Consider the following 12,681-nt stretch of genomic DNA (forward strand, 5'->3'; position numbering starts at 1 on the left):
ATTCAACCTACCGCCCTATAGAATATGGGGGACTTAATAAAGCTCAGGTTCATGGTAATTGATGATAGATTTGGACTACCTCAGAAAGGTAGGTGCCCAAGTGTTGACACATATCAGTAATCTCCTCCATTAAACAAACGTTCCTATAAGTGTGATTTCTCTATAGCCCACTAAAGCCAAAATCAATTGGAATGGGACAAATTGATAGTGGCGTAAGGGAAAAGCGTGGAACCAACTCCCAAAGATAACCTATCCTTAAACTGAATGCCTAACACATGAGATGCAGGGCATAACCACACGAGAACACCATTTGCGGCTTTTTTATTTCCCACTTTTCCACTTGATTTCAACTTAAGGGCCCTACGATGCCTGCAACACCGGCCTAAGCGATTTGCCAGTGCGCCAGCCCCTAGATCATGCAAGGGGAGGAGAAGACTCCCTACCACAACACTGCAAGGTCCCACGGAGGAGGAGCCTCTGCTTTCCAACGACGATCCCACGATGCACACGATTCATCACACTAGCACTAGCCCCCATACACTAATTAACACTCACATACACAGGGGGAATGAAAAATTGGCCATGCACTCATCACTTATCACAAATCTTCGCTGATTGAAGGCAGGCTGTTGCCACATCAGGAACAGCTCGGAAGATATGACAGGAACAGAGGGGAGGGCCGTGTAGGTGTACGTGAAAATCTAAGGAAAAGTACTTCCGAAAATTAACAAGTGACCCAGGCAGCCACATTTCACCTCACACAGGCAACGGCCTCTGCGTGGGAGGAGACCCTTTTAGGATTACATTCAATGTTTCTCTATTAAGTTCTTCTACAACAGTGTTGTTTTGTTTCGGGGTGATATACGTACCTGAAATAAATAGTACGACATTTTTAAAGCTTAATATTTACTTTAGCACTAAGTTTTTTTTATAGTTATCAAAGAATAAAAATAAATATACTCAATAATTATTCTCTTTGTTAGGGTTATATTCATTGTGCCAAAAATAATTTGTTTCATAGAAGCACTATCATACTCTCCTTAATTATTGCAAACATTAGAATATAAAGTAAATTCACATCATAGCCGTCCTACTTCATAATAATCATGTCTTTGCTAAGAGTGGTGAATAATAAACTCAGGTTAACACATGACCTATCCACTTTCTTTGAAATCAAAAAACATTTATGAACAACGGCTGTAATAACCATGTTACAACCGTTATTCCTTAACGATATTATTCTCAATTTTTTATAACTATTTTAAGCAAATAAAAGCACAAAACCTACCATTTCGTTGCACACAAGACTGTCCTTTATCCCATGGAGGTATTGGTTGAAGGGAGTTATTTACAGTTAGACAGAGTTTCTGTATGGCCAACGCCTTCCTTGAAGGAAAAAGAACAAAAATATGTAATCTTGGTAGCCATTTCTCTACTAACCATAAAGTGAGTCATAGTTCTTCAAACCAGTGAATTTTATTTATTTTTTAAAAATTTAATGAAGTCAATGGATTCAGTTAAACGTGCATAATTTGATGTCTTTAATTCCAGCAAGACGCAATCACAGAAGAAATGGAAAGGAAAGAACTGGGATGGTATGTACATTTGTTGGTGGATGGAGGAGGATAGGAGGCTAAGAGCGGCGATGGAAGCAAGACCGGAGGGAAGGCGAGGAAGAGGACGACCGAAGCTGGAGTGGGAAGGAGGCTATGTGGAGAGAATGGCAGCCCAGCGCGGGCTGAGTATGAATGATGCGAAGCGGCTCGCTCAGAATAGGAGGGAGTTTAGAAAGTGGCTGGTGGAACCCGACGCCTAATAGCAAAAGGGGATGAGAGAAAGAAGTAGAAGAGACAAGGTAACTCTGCAATAGATTAACATTTTAGCGCTAAATCAGGCACTGTTGATAAATTTTTACTGAATGAAGAAATGCTTATAATTGCAACAAAATAGGACAATAGTAAAATAATAGGACAATGTAACTGTCAAACAAGCTGAACCTTAAGTAAAGAACCTTCTCAACATCAAGTGCATGTCATACGCAATGCCATTGCTTTCGTGTGCAATTTCTCCTACGAGATCAATATTTCAATGCCACTAAATCTTCCTGTAAACATCAACCCATCTCATCCTACCTAAAGCGTGCTTCTTTTTATTCTAATTGAAATTAAATACCTCTCCAAAGAGTATTTGAAAATCTATCATTGCATGAAACACAGTGAATACCTCTGTTCTGTATACCTACAAGAACCACCCTCAATCTAAAAAATGATTTAAGTATTACTGTAATGACATTCATATCCTATAAATATGAATTAAAGTGCAAATGACTGATAATAATAACTTGAGAAATCTAGCACTCAGGAAATTTCATTATGCCAAAGAACCACAACGTGGAAGAAATGAGCGAAAGTAACTGGCCTGAAGAGAGATACTTTGGAGTGGAAGCTATAGGATTATATGCAGGATCCCTGAACAGTTATGCCTCAGTTGGGATAATGCTCATAGTTCTGGAGAGCTTGAAAAAATTCCTTCAGTACAGTGAAAGGATACCTATGGTCAAGTTCACTTAACAAATAAATACCATAGTGGTACAGGTTTCATGCCTACAACAGACAGAGAAGTCTAAGACATTAGATATCACTTCAGTAATCTAATATGTAAAAAGGAAAGAATTTATTGAATTAGGTTATTTGAATGCTATCATCGGCTAAGGCCAAGATGGAAAAGTAACAGAAAAATGTGGTTTTGGAAATCCAACGAAGAGGAGAAAGGCACCTGGAATTCCGCTTTGAACTCATGCACATGAAAACGCCAGAAGCAGAATAAGAGACTATCTAAACTATATTTTAGTGAAGCAGAGGTTTAACCGGACAAAGGACTAAAAATGCTACCCTATGGAGATGCCCTATGGGGGAGAGGGGATGGAGAGAGATCAATAGTGGTCACAATCTAGTGATGAATAAATGCCATTAGACATTATGGAAATCAATGAAATTTTGTAAGAACTCGTGGACGTTTGAGATATATTAGGAGCGAAAAACAACAAGATTCCTTTCAGAAAGTAGGAGACCGCTAGATAGGATTATGTTAGACGGAGAAATCAAGTAGATGAGCTAGAATAACATGAAAAATGGGTTTCGGAGGGCTGCCATAAGGTTCGAAGGAGAAGGAGATTTATCATGAAATACTAAGAAGAACACTGATGAATCGATACGTTTCAGATTTTAAAACTTTCTCATTTCTTCATTGAAGAATTGAATGAATACCTCAGCGAAGATGTGCAATTTAACCACCCACAAGGGACAGTGGAGGCAGCTCATTTCATAAATGTGAATGATTTTCGAATTATGGCCGTTTGATGTTATTTCTTCTCATACTTTAGACGTGCCAAGAATGGAAAAAATGTTCTAATACATATATCCCATAATGAATACTGTAAAACGATGGAATAAAAACAATATCTACGGAAGTGCTTAAAGTTTGGCTTCCGTTTCGTGGTTACTCGTTGGATGTTTGTCGGCCTTGCCGTAAGAAACCCACAACAAGCGTACTTGATAAGCTCCTTCCTAATTTCTTCCTTACACCTTATCTCAATCAGTTGCGCAGCGAGGGGGGGTTTTTGGGGGATAAAATCCCCCCCAGAGCTCACAAATGTTTTAGTTTAATCCATTTTACGTAATTGGATTGATATTACTAATAGAATAGTGTAAGGATTAATGAAATATCCCTCAAAAAGCCGTAAAACTCACCATTTTGAGCGATTTATCTTAAAATTCCGCAATTTACCAAACTCGCCCCTACCGCTTATCCTGCAGCTAGATTCTGTAAATGTGATATCTACGTTTCGCGTGCTTCGAACCACAGTGGAGTTTTCACGCCTCTCACCGTGAAAGACGTTGCTCTCTGCTCCCGCATTAGCAGTAAAATGCGTTTATTTGCTGACGACGCTGTCATATATCGCGAAATTAGTGATCCCTCTGACTATGAAATTCTATCATCTGACTTAAACAACGTTCATTTGTGGAGCCAAGAGTGGGGACTCAAACTTAATCTGAGCAAATGCATGGCGGTACATTTCTTGCGGAATTCGTCCAACTCTAACCATGTTTATGCAGTGGATGGCATTAATGTAAAGGCAACAGACGAAGTGAAGTACCTGGGAGTTACGATAACCTCGAACCTCACGTGGGGAACACATATAAAGAATATTTGCGGCACAGCCCTAAAGAAATTAGGATTCGTCAAGCGTATTGTGGGAAGATTTTCGGATGAGAAAGTAAAGGAAAGGTGCTATTTCGCTCTCGTCCGACCGCACCTTGAATATGCAGCGAGCATATGGGATCCGGTGCAGAAAGACTTAATCCGCGAACTGAATAAAATTCAGAGGAAGGCTGCGCGTTTCGTCAAAAACTGCTACGGGCGTACAGACAGTGTTACCCAGATGTTAAGTGAGTTAGGCTGGGAGCCGTTGGAGACTCAGAGGCTGCGCGCTAGGCTTAGATTGCTAGAACAATTGAGAATGGATCTCTTTAAGAGCGACACAGAGAACATAATATTAGAGCCACACTATATTTCCAGGTCCGATAGAAGTGATAAATTAAGAGAGATGTTTTGCCGAACGAACAGATATGCGAATTCATTTTTCCCCCGAACCATAAAGGACTTTAATAAACGCTAGTCCCAACTTCGTTTCAGCACTTGATTTTTTTTAGCTGTAAACGGCTGGTGTCCTAACACCCCCTGCCACACGCCTTTTAGGCGGCTTGCGGGGTATTATGTAGATGTAGATGTAGACGTTCGAGCGATTCTGAAAGCCAGAGTCGTGAGATGTTTGACAGATTGCGAACGATCATTTGAGTGTCTTATGTTGGTAGCAGTGCACATCCCAAGAACGATTCAGAATCTCCGACACAAACTTTCTTCAGCGGCCAACTGCAACTTCAGTTACCATAGAGAAACATAAACAATGCCGTGGTAGATTCATTCCCAAAGGAGATAAGACTTCTTTACTCAAATTTGAGTAAATTCTTTTCTTTTAAAAGTGCCTATTAATGATAAGTTACGGTTGCTTAATTAGTTTATAGCTATTAACTGTATATTACCTCTTTTACATGTTGTCAAGTGCAGCGTATCAAAGCCAGTTATCACGTAGCAGGCTCGTACTTGCACAATTAGCACTAATTTTCTCATAATATGGAGCATTTGCTTACGCGGAATGAGAACAAGTGTTATTTTATTATTTAATAATGGTTCATTCCCGTATGCGTTTGAGCTGTTCTCATCATTTACGTACATAATTTTAAATGCGCTGTGGTGCATGTATATGTCTGATCGTGCAGCTCGGTGTGAGCTCAGTGACAATATCCATCGCCAATCCTCGAGATACGCGGGACAGACCTCTTAAATCCTCTTCCCGCATCTCGAAGGGATTGTTGATATCGCGTATCTGCCGCCGAAGTACCTATATGTGCATCTATTGCCTCCGTCGACATTGATGCTCATGAAACAGTAGTGGAGCTATGAAAAGAGCCTCCATTCTCCTTAATAAAAACAAATCGAAGGCTTGAACTTACGAAACAAATATTAAATAAATCTGTTAACATTCAATACCGCTCAGTACTTTTGCCATTGGTTCTACTCCAAATTATTATGAACATTAAGTTGAGAGTATTTGATTTGTACATTCTAGCAGATACACAAATATAAGATAATTGTCAAACTCTTACCCAAGAATATCTTGTATGATGTTAGGTACGATGTGGTGGAAGTTCGTAATATTGTTGAAATGACACATTGCAATATTTCCACTTATAGATTTATATTACACTACGCGCTTCGTCGTTAAAAAAATGTTGTAACGACGAAACGCGTAGTGTAAAATAAATCTATAAGTGGAAATATTGCAATGTGTCATTTCAACAACCCTTACCCAAGGTTTAAATTCTCACCAACTTCAATCGCAATAAAGGCCAATCAATTAAAATAGTACGCGGATGTAAGTTCAACTTTACGCATTTCTTTTATTTGTTTTTAATACATTTTATTTATGGGAAGTGACAATGTAAAATAGCCACCATCCTCATTAATGAATAATTTGCTATTAATCATCAATCACAGCGTAATATCATAATGAAAATTTGAGCGCATTGCCGCGACGAAGCTACCACGGGCCCTCTTGGGCGTGAATACTTTCACGGACGCGGCTGTGAGAGTGACGTCACTATAAAGTTTCAGAATCGCTCCAGCGTCAAAGCCGTGAATACATTGACGAAATCCGCTTGTGACGGCCATATCACATTTACAGAATCGAGCTTCTGGTGGGTATTCCATACCCCCACGCACCCTAGTATTCCTCATTTCCTACCTGCACCCCTGATCTTAGTTACTTATGATGTGCCAGCTGGGAAGAAGGAAAAGATCGAATGGGAGTCGGCATCTAAAGAATTGAATATGATGTTGCAGATAGACCTGCGAAAGAATAAAGACCTAAGAACAGATGGAAGTCCTACGCAGCATTGACCTGAGAAGAGCTGCAGAAAAGTGAAGAGTGGATGCAGTAAAAATATGGTGCTCTTCATCAGTGGCGCAGCGATGGGGTTTTTTTGGGGAATAAACCCCCCCCCCCCAGAGCTCAGACAATTTTTTTTTAACTTTAATCTATTTTATTTAATGGGATTATGTTACGTATAGAATGGTGTAAGGATTATAATTATAAGGAGGATACTTTGATAATTATCAAAGTATCCCTCAAAAGGCCGTAAAACTCACAATTTTGAACCATTTATCATAATTTTTTCTGGGGTTGTACCCTCGTATCTCCCGCTTGTTGAGTATGCTTCTCTATGGAAGAGAGGCTTGGACGTCGACAGCAGCAGAGAAGTTAATAGTAGATGCATTCGAAATGTGGTGCTGCCTAAGAATCACGAAGATAAAATGGATCGACCGAGTAAGTAATGAGGAAGTATTAAGACGAGTGCGAGTAAAGAAGTCTTCTTAAAACCTTAAGAACAAGAACAGACCACTCAGATTGCCACATTATAATGGCCTGATGAAAAGAATCTCATAAGGACAGGTGGATTGAAAGGAGGACAAGAAGGTCCCCTACTTAGATATAACTTTCCATTACACACAGACCACAGCACTGGGAGCTCAGACTTGCTCCCTGCGTCAATATATGTATATTGGGAAATTAACACATGCGTCAAAAGTGTTTTCCGATTGAAAAATGCAGCAAGGTGTACACAAGTAACATAATATTGTCATTAGCGTGTTTAAGATAATGGAAAAAACAATGATGGAGAAATTAGTAAGATTGATTCAAGTGCACATAAATGATTCAAAAGCAAAAGGTAGGGTAGATGAAGAAAAATAGGGAAGTTTCCTTTTAAACACTTGAGAGAGAGAGGGGGGGGTGAGATTTCTCGTATTCCTTTCAATATTATACTACAAGAAGCTTTGAAAACCGTCACGAGTATACAGAAATGCCAAAATTGCAAGTGGAGTTGAATATTCCAGCATTTTCTATTGTGATTTTAGCAGTAATATCGAATGATCCCTGCCAGCTGAAAAGGTTTCAAGAATGCAAGGCAGTAGGAATAGAGCCAAAAGAAGAGAAAACCAACACAACTTTGAACGAAGTGTTAATAACAGGAATGTTGTAATAGTAGATATTGCTAACTATTGCATTGTATGTGAAGAGTGTTTGAAATAACTCGGAGAAGTGGCGTATCCTGAAATTTCGCTGGGGGGGGGGGGGGGGGGGTCCGGAAAAGGGGGGAAAGTTGAAAAAAAGATTACTAAGTAATGGGTTTCAAACTAATTTTAACACTTTTCATAATCGAAACTTAATTTGTTAAAATATTTTGTAAATTCATGACTTTTCAATATTTTGTTTTCTTTTATGAAAGAAAAATAGGTGTATTTCTATATTTCGGGGGGGGGGGGGGGTACAGACCACCCTGGCAACGCCACTGACTCAGCAACTACAAATAGGTTAAATACAGAATATAAAGAGATAAAAAGATAAGGAAATGCCAATGAAGGCTTTGGAACCCATCGTAACTACCACACATGTTATTATCACACTATCACCATGTTACAAAATGAGATAGTGTAAAACAATTGAACAACCAGTCTCACTATGTGGAAGCGAAGCTTGGGCCCACACTAAGAAACCCTACGGCAAACTTAATGAAGGATTGTTGCTTATAGGAAAAAATGTGTAATTAGTAGAATACCCAGGTATCATAGCATTGATTACAAAGAGAGTAAGCTTCCAAAGGCCATGTTCTGTGAAGAGATGAAGGAACAAATTGGAAAGAGATTCACAATGCAATGCCAGCAAGTAAAACATTTTAAGTCAGGCCGAACGTAAAATGGGGCAACGAGGTATTGGAGGATGTGAGCATGGGCGTACCCAGCGAGTGGGCAGGGGGAGCAGCTGCCCCCCCCCAGAAGCAAAAATCGTAAAAGTCTTTAAACAAAATCAGCACTGAATCGAAACTTAAGTATTCAACAATTTTTCTTTAAAACCACCGAAAAATTATGTGTTTATAGTTTAAGATATGTAACTAAATATAAAACTATTTTTTCAAGGAAATAATCTCATAAACTAATAAAGCTTTTCCATGCAAAATTGTCACAACTTTGCTTCCTCTCCCCCCCTAGACCATGGCTTGCCACCACCCTCGAGACCATGGGAGAGGCCCTGGGGCTTGCTCTAGCAGCCCGAAATAATGAGAAATCTACTGTCTGCCTTTTCCATAATTAAGCAATTCTTATTATTTATCTATCAGTACTAGCCTACCCTCTTTGTGTAAGTTTCATGCTGATTTTAAATGTAATGTTACTAAGTGTGCTAATCGGAAATTAATAGCTTACTTCATTTAACCTTGCTCCCCTCCCTTGCCCCGGGACATCAAATGTTTTGTTACGAGACCTGCAGAACTCAAATTTTGCATACGTGCGCACTTTATCATTTTTTGGTCACTTTGATTCTGACTTTTGGTCACTTTTGGTCACTCGCGCTACCAACAGCATCAGTGGCGTAACTATGGGGGGGGGGGATGAGGGGATGTATCCCCCCAAAGCCCCAGAGAAATCAAATAATTTAAATTTCTTATCTGGATTTGATAAATACTAATTGCGTCTGATTTAAATAAAATTTAAGTGCCAAAATGATGTAAAATGCATTTTCATGCATGTTATTTTCAATTTTTTCCTTAAATCCCCGTTTTCAAAGGGAGTTACCCTTCACCTCCCCCATAGCATATTCCTAGTAACGCCAATGAACAGCATTGTAATGTAAACCATCCTGAAACACTTAAAATCGATATATAATAAAGGATATTTTCCAAAAAATACAATTAAATTGTACGCAGTGACGTAAATTGTTGTTTTTCTCTTAACTTTTAGGAGAAACAAATTCACGCACACAAAGCTAGCCCAGGAAAGTTAAGCCCAAATTATTCTTAAATTAATTCCCAAGTGGGTCGACTACGTTGACGTTATTATTGTGAATATGAATCGATTTTTTCATCCGAACACCTGGAGAATAACCTTGAAGGGACCACGTCGTCCATGATGTATACAAACCTGAAGCGGACGAAATTTCTAGCGACGAAAATGTTTAACGATTGCTTCTGAACTTCAATCTACTATCAGTATAAAGCTTGACGAGCGACCTGCACTGACCATAGCAATTGACCACACGTTAACATACATGAATGAGTTCATTAAAGTCACTTAAATATAAAGGAAATCTTTACTCACCGAAACATGTTTTGAGGCCACAGCAAGACGCCCGAAGCTCAGACGAAATTTTCCGCATGCTGGCAGCTGTAAATTTTTCAATCTTCAATTCGGAAAATATTCCCTCAATGGAGAATTGAACCAAATTGCTGATGACATCGTTACGGAAGGTACAGGAGGCCGCGGCATGACGTCCAGGTGAAATCTTCAACTTATCCGCCGTGGAGAATTGGAGCATTGGTTCGAATGGTATCCCATCGCTGGAGGATGGAAGCAAACAGCTGATTCCACCGCTACGGAAGTTGCAGGAGCTGGGCGCGGCTAGATGTCCGCAGTTCAAGCAAAATCTTCCACATGTCAGCAGCACAATAGATTTGGATGGTACTCCATCGCAGTAGAAATTAACGAAACAGCTGATGCCATCTTAACGAAAGGTACGGAACAATGCGCACGACGGTAATAGCGATTCAGGAACTCAGAAGTAGCGTCGTTCAAAGCCTGAAAAGAAATATTACCATGCAAAAAAATAGCTTTCGGTAGTACGATGACTCGCGATTTTATAGGTGTACTAGATAAACTCTTGCATTCAAAGATGATATTTTCATTATATCTAATGATGTACAAGTAAAAATATTACAATCTCGCACGCGCACAACATTTTTCGTTTTGACAGTAATGAAATAAAACCATTATTGAACTAGACTCACCACAAATTGCCTCCAAGGAATCCAAAACTAGGCGTACCGTCATTTCATCCAAACGTCACGGTGGATCACCACTCGGCATTCTGAATAAAGAGCCCATTTGCGAAGATATTCCACACGTGTCTCTCCAGTCCAACAATGAGCTTCATCCGGACAACACATCGATTTGTAGCTGTTGCTTGGTGAAAATAGACTCTCAAGGCATCATTTCGTCAAGTCTCCAAATCGTGATTAATAAGAGTTCATTGTGGTTTTACCGACCTGTGTATGAAAAAACTGAATTAGCAACGATAAAAAATAAATAAAATGTCAATAAGGTTAGGTCACATATCTTTCTCCATTGAATGGATAAGCATGAATCAAGCGTTCTTTTTTTTCCGAACCTTACGAGCGACAGCTCCAATGATACAAGTATTAACGTTTCACGCAATCATTTTCTACCATGGATATAGGGATAAATATCCCATCCCTTTTCCAATCACTCGGCGTCCCTTTTTCCGTCATTCAAATTATCGCTGGCACAGTCTTTCAGCCAACCAGAATGCACGGCCGTTAACAGCGATCGTTAAATGTGATTGAATGACAGTGCATGTATACACGCATAATGAGTGAGGAGTGTGGAGAAAATGGAGTTAATACCCTGAGAGGCGGAAAATATGATCGCGTAATTTACGGTTACAAGTATGAAACCACTCCCGCAGTGGCGAAGCCAGGGGGGGGGGGGGATGTTCGCTCCCTCCCCGTATCCCCCCCGGCATATAAAAAGAACTTTGCATCAAAAATTGAACCAAATTATTTTTAAAAATCACTAAATGTTTCCTTAACAAATGAAGTAATTTGATTATGAAGAGTGTTAAAATTAGTTTAATACTCTCTACTTAATACCCCGTTTTTCAAAATATTCCACCCCGATTTTTGACAGCCCGGCGAACGAAATTCCTAGCTACCCCACTGCTTTGCCTGTTGAGTTATGAACAGGCACCCTTAAAAATTAGGGGAAAAACTCACCGAAACCTTTTTTCCGAAGTTGTGCGGAGACTTTTTTCCGCGGAGGCAATTTCGCAGCGGACAGCGCTACGATGAAGACTCCGTCGAACTCGGGTACAGTCAAATCTCACGGAAAGCGCTATCGGCTACTTGAAATCGTGGAGTAGCTTCGATGTAAATGGAATACTTTTTCTAAGATCCTTTCGTATCCCACAGTAAGGTCCCACGTGCTAATTTACGCAATCAAGTTGCGCCCAATAATCTCATCGCGCTGGTAACGAAATGGTTTCTTCGAATGGGCCCTGAAAGTATAAAAAAAAAGGTTAATTTAGCAAACACACTGAAATACATATAAAAATTACCATACTATTTAAGTAAGTACTAAGCATCTAAAAGCGTAGATTTAAAAAAAATGGCATGCACGCTCATCAATAATCAACATACCAGCACGAGTTACAGTTTAAAAACTTACCCAACTATGAAAACTTTTCGGCCACACGGTATCGAAGTCACGTCTTGTGGAAGGCGAAAGATTAAAGAGAGTTTAAATGCGGAATTCGAATTAGATTGCTCTTAATTTATACAGTTAAATTAAAAATGCCAGTGAACTACATGAACGTTGCAGGAACCGGCATCGTCAAAGTACTACCACTGAAATATAGTTTCTATACATGAGCGAAAACACGGCTGTGAAAGAAAGTGAACCAAAGACGGCCAGTGAAGTGCAGTTGGTAAACGCTCCCGACTGAAGACCGATGCAGTATAACCCGCACTGAAGAATGCCGGCAAAATGACTGAATCCACGTAAATCTGCTCAATTTTTACTGAGGTTACTGGCGATAGGGGAAGGTTGAGAGGGGTCTTCGGGTTCAGGGGGTTGCTACTCCACCCCGCATCCCCCCGCCCACTCCCCGATCCCTGCTAATCAGTGCAGCGAGCAGCAGGAACAGACCCTTGCGAGCGATGTCATGCCACCTTCTGGCGTCAGATTGCGCACCCACGTGGGAAATTACAACGACCGACCCACGAGTAAAAGCGGAGATATTGCTCAAGAGAACCATGATCAAACCAATATTAACGTACTCTCCGCCCGTACGACTAATGGCTGCGAAATCACACTAGCAGAAAAGACAATCTAATGAAAAGTCACTCATTAAAAAGTTGATGGATGCTACACCATGGTTCAAGCGAAATAAATATACACGTAAAGTCCTCCAAATCACTTTTCGACATTACACAA

The 12,681-nt window shown here is 40.0% G+C and overlaps 1 long non-coding RNA gene across 1 annotated transcript; it reads right to left on the bottom strand.

Annotated features, from left to right (window-relative positions):
• Positions 1-1,193: 1,193 nt before the first annotated feature.
• On the bottom strand, positions 1,194-12,213 carry LOC124156920. Its single transcript, XR_006864435.1, has 5 exons — positions 11,914-12,213; positions 11,463-11,743; positions 10,458-10,715; positions 9,772-10,248; positions 1,194-1,386 (listed from the first exon to the last, which is right to left on the bottom strand). It is a non-coding gene; the product is annotated as an uncharacterized LOC124156920 (long non-coding RNA).
• Positions 12,214-12,681: the final 468 nt, after the last annotated feature.

Source organism: Ischnura elegans, chromosome 4 (genome assembly GCF_921293095.1).
Source record: "Ischnura elegans chromosome 4, ioIscEleg1.1, whole genome shotgun sequence".
Taxonomy (NCBI): domain Eukaryota; kingdom Metazoa; phylum Arthropoda; class Insecta; order Odonata; family Coenagrionidae; genus Ischnura; species Ischnura elegans.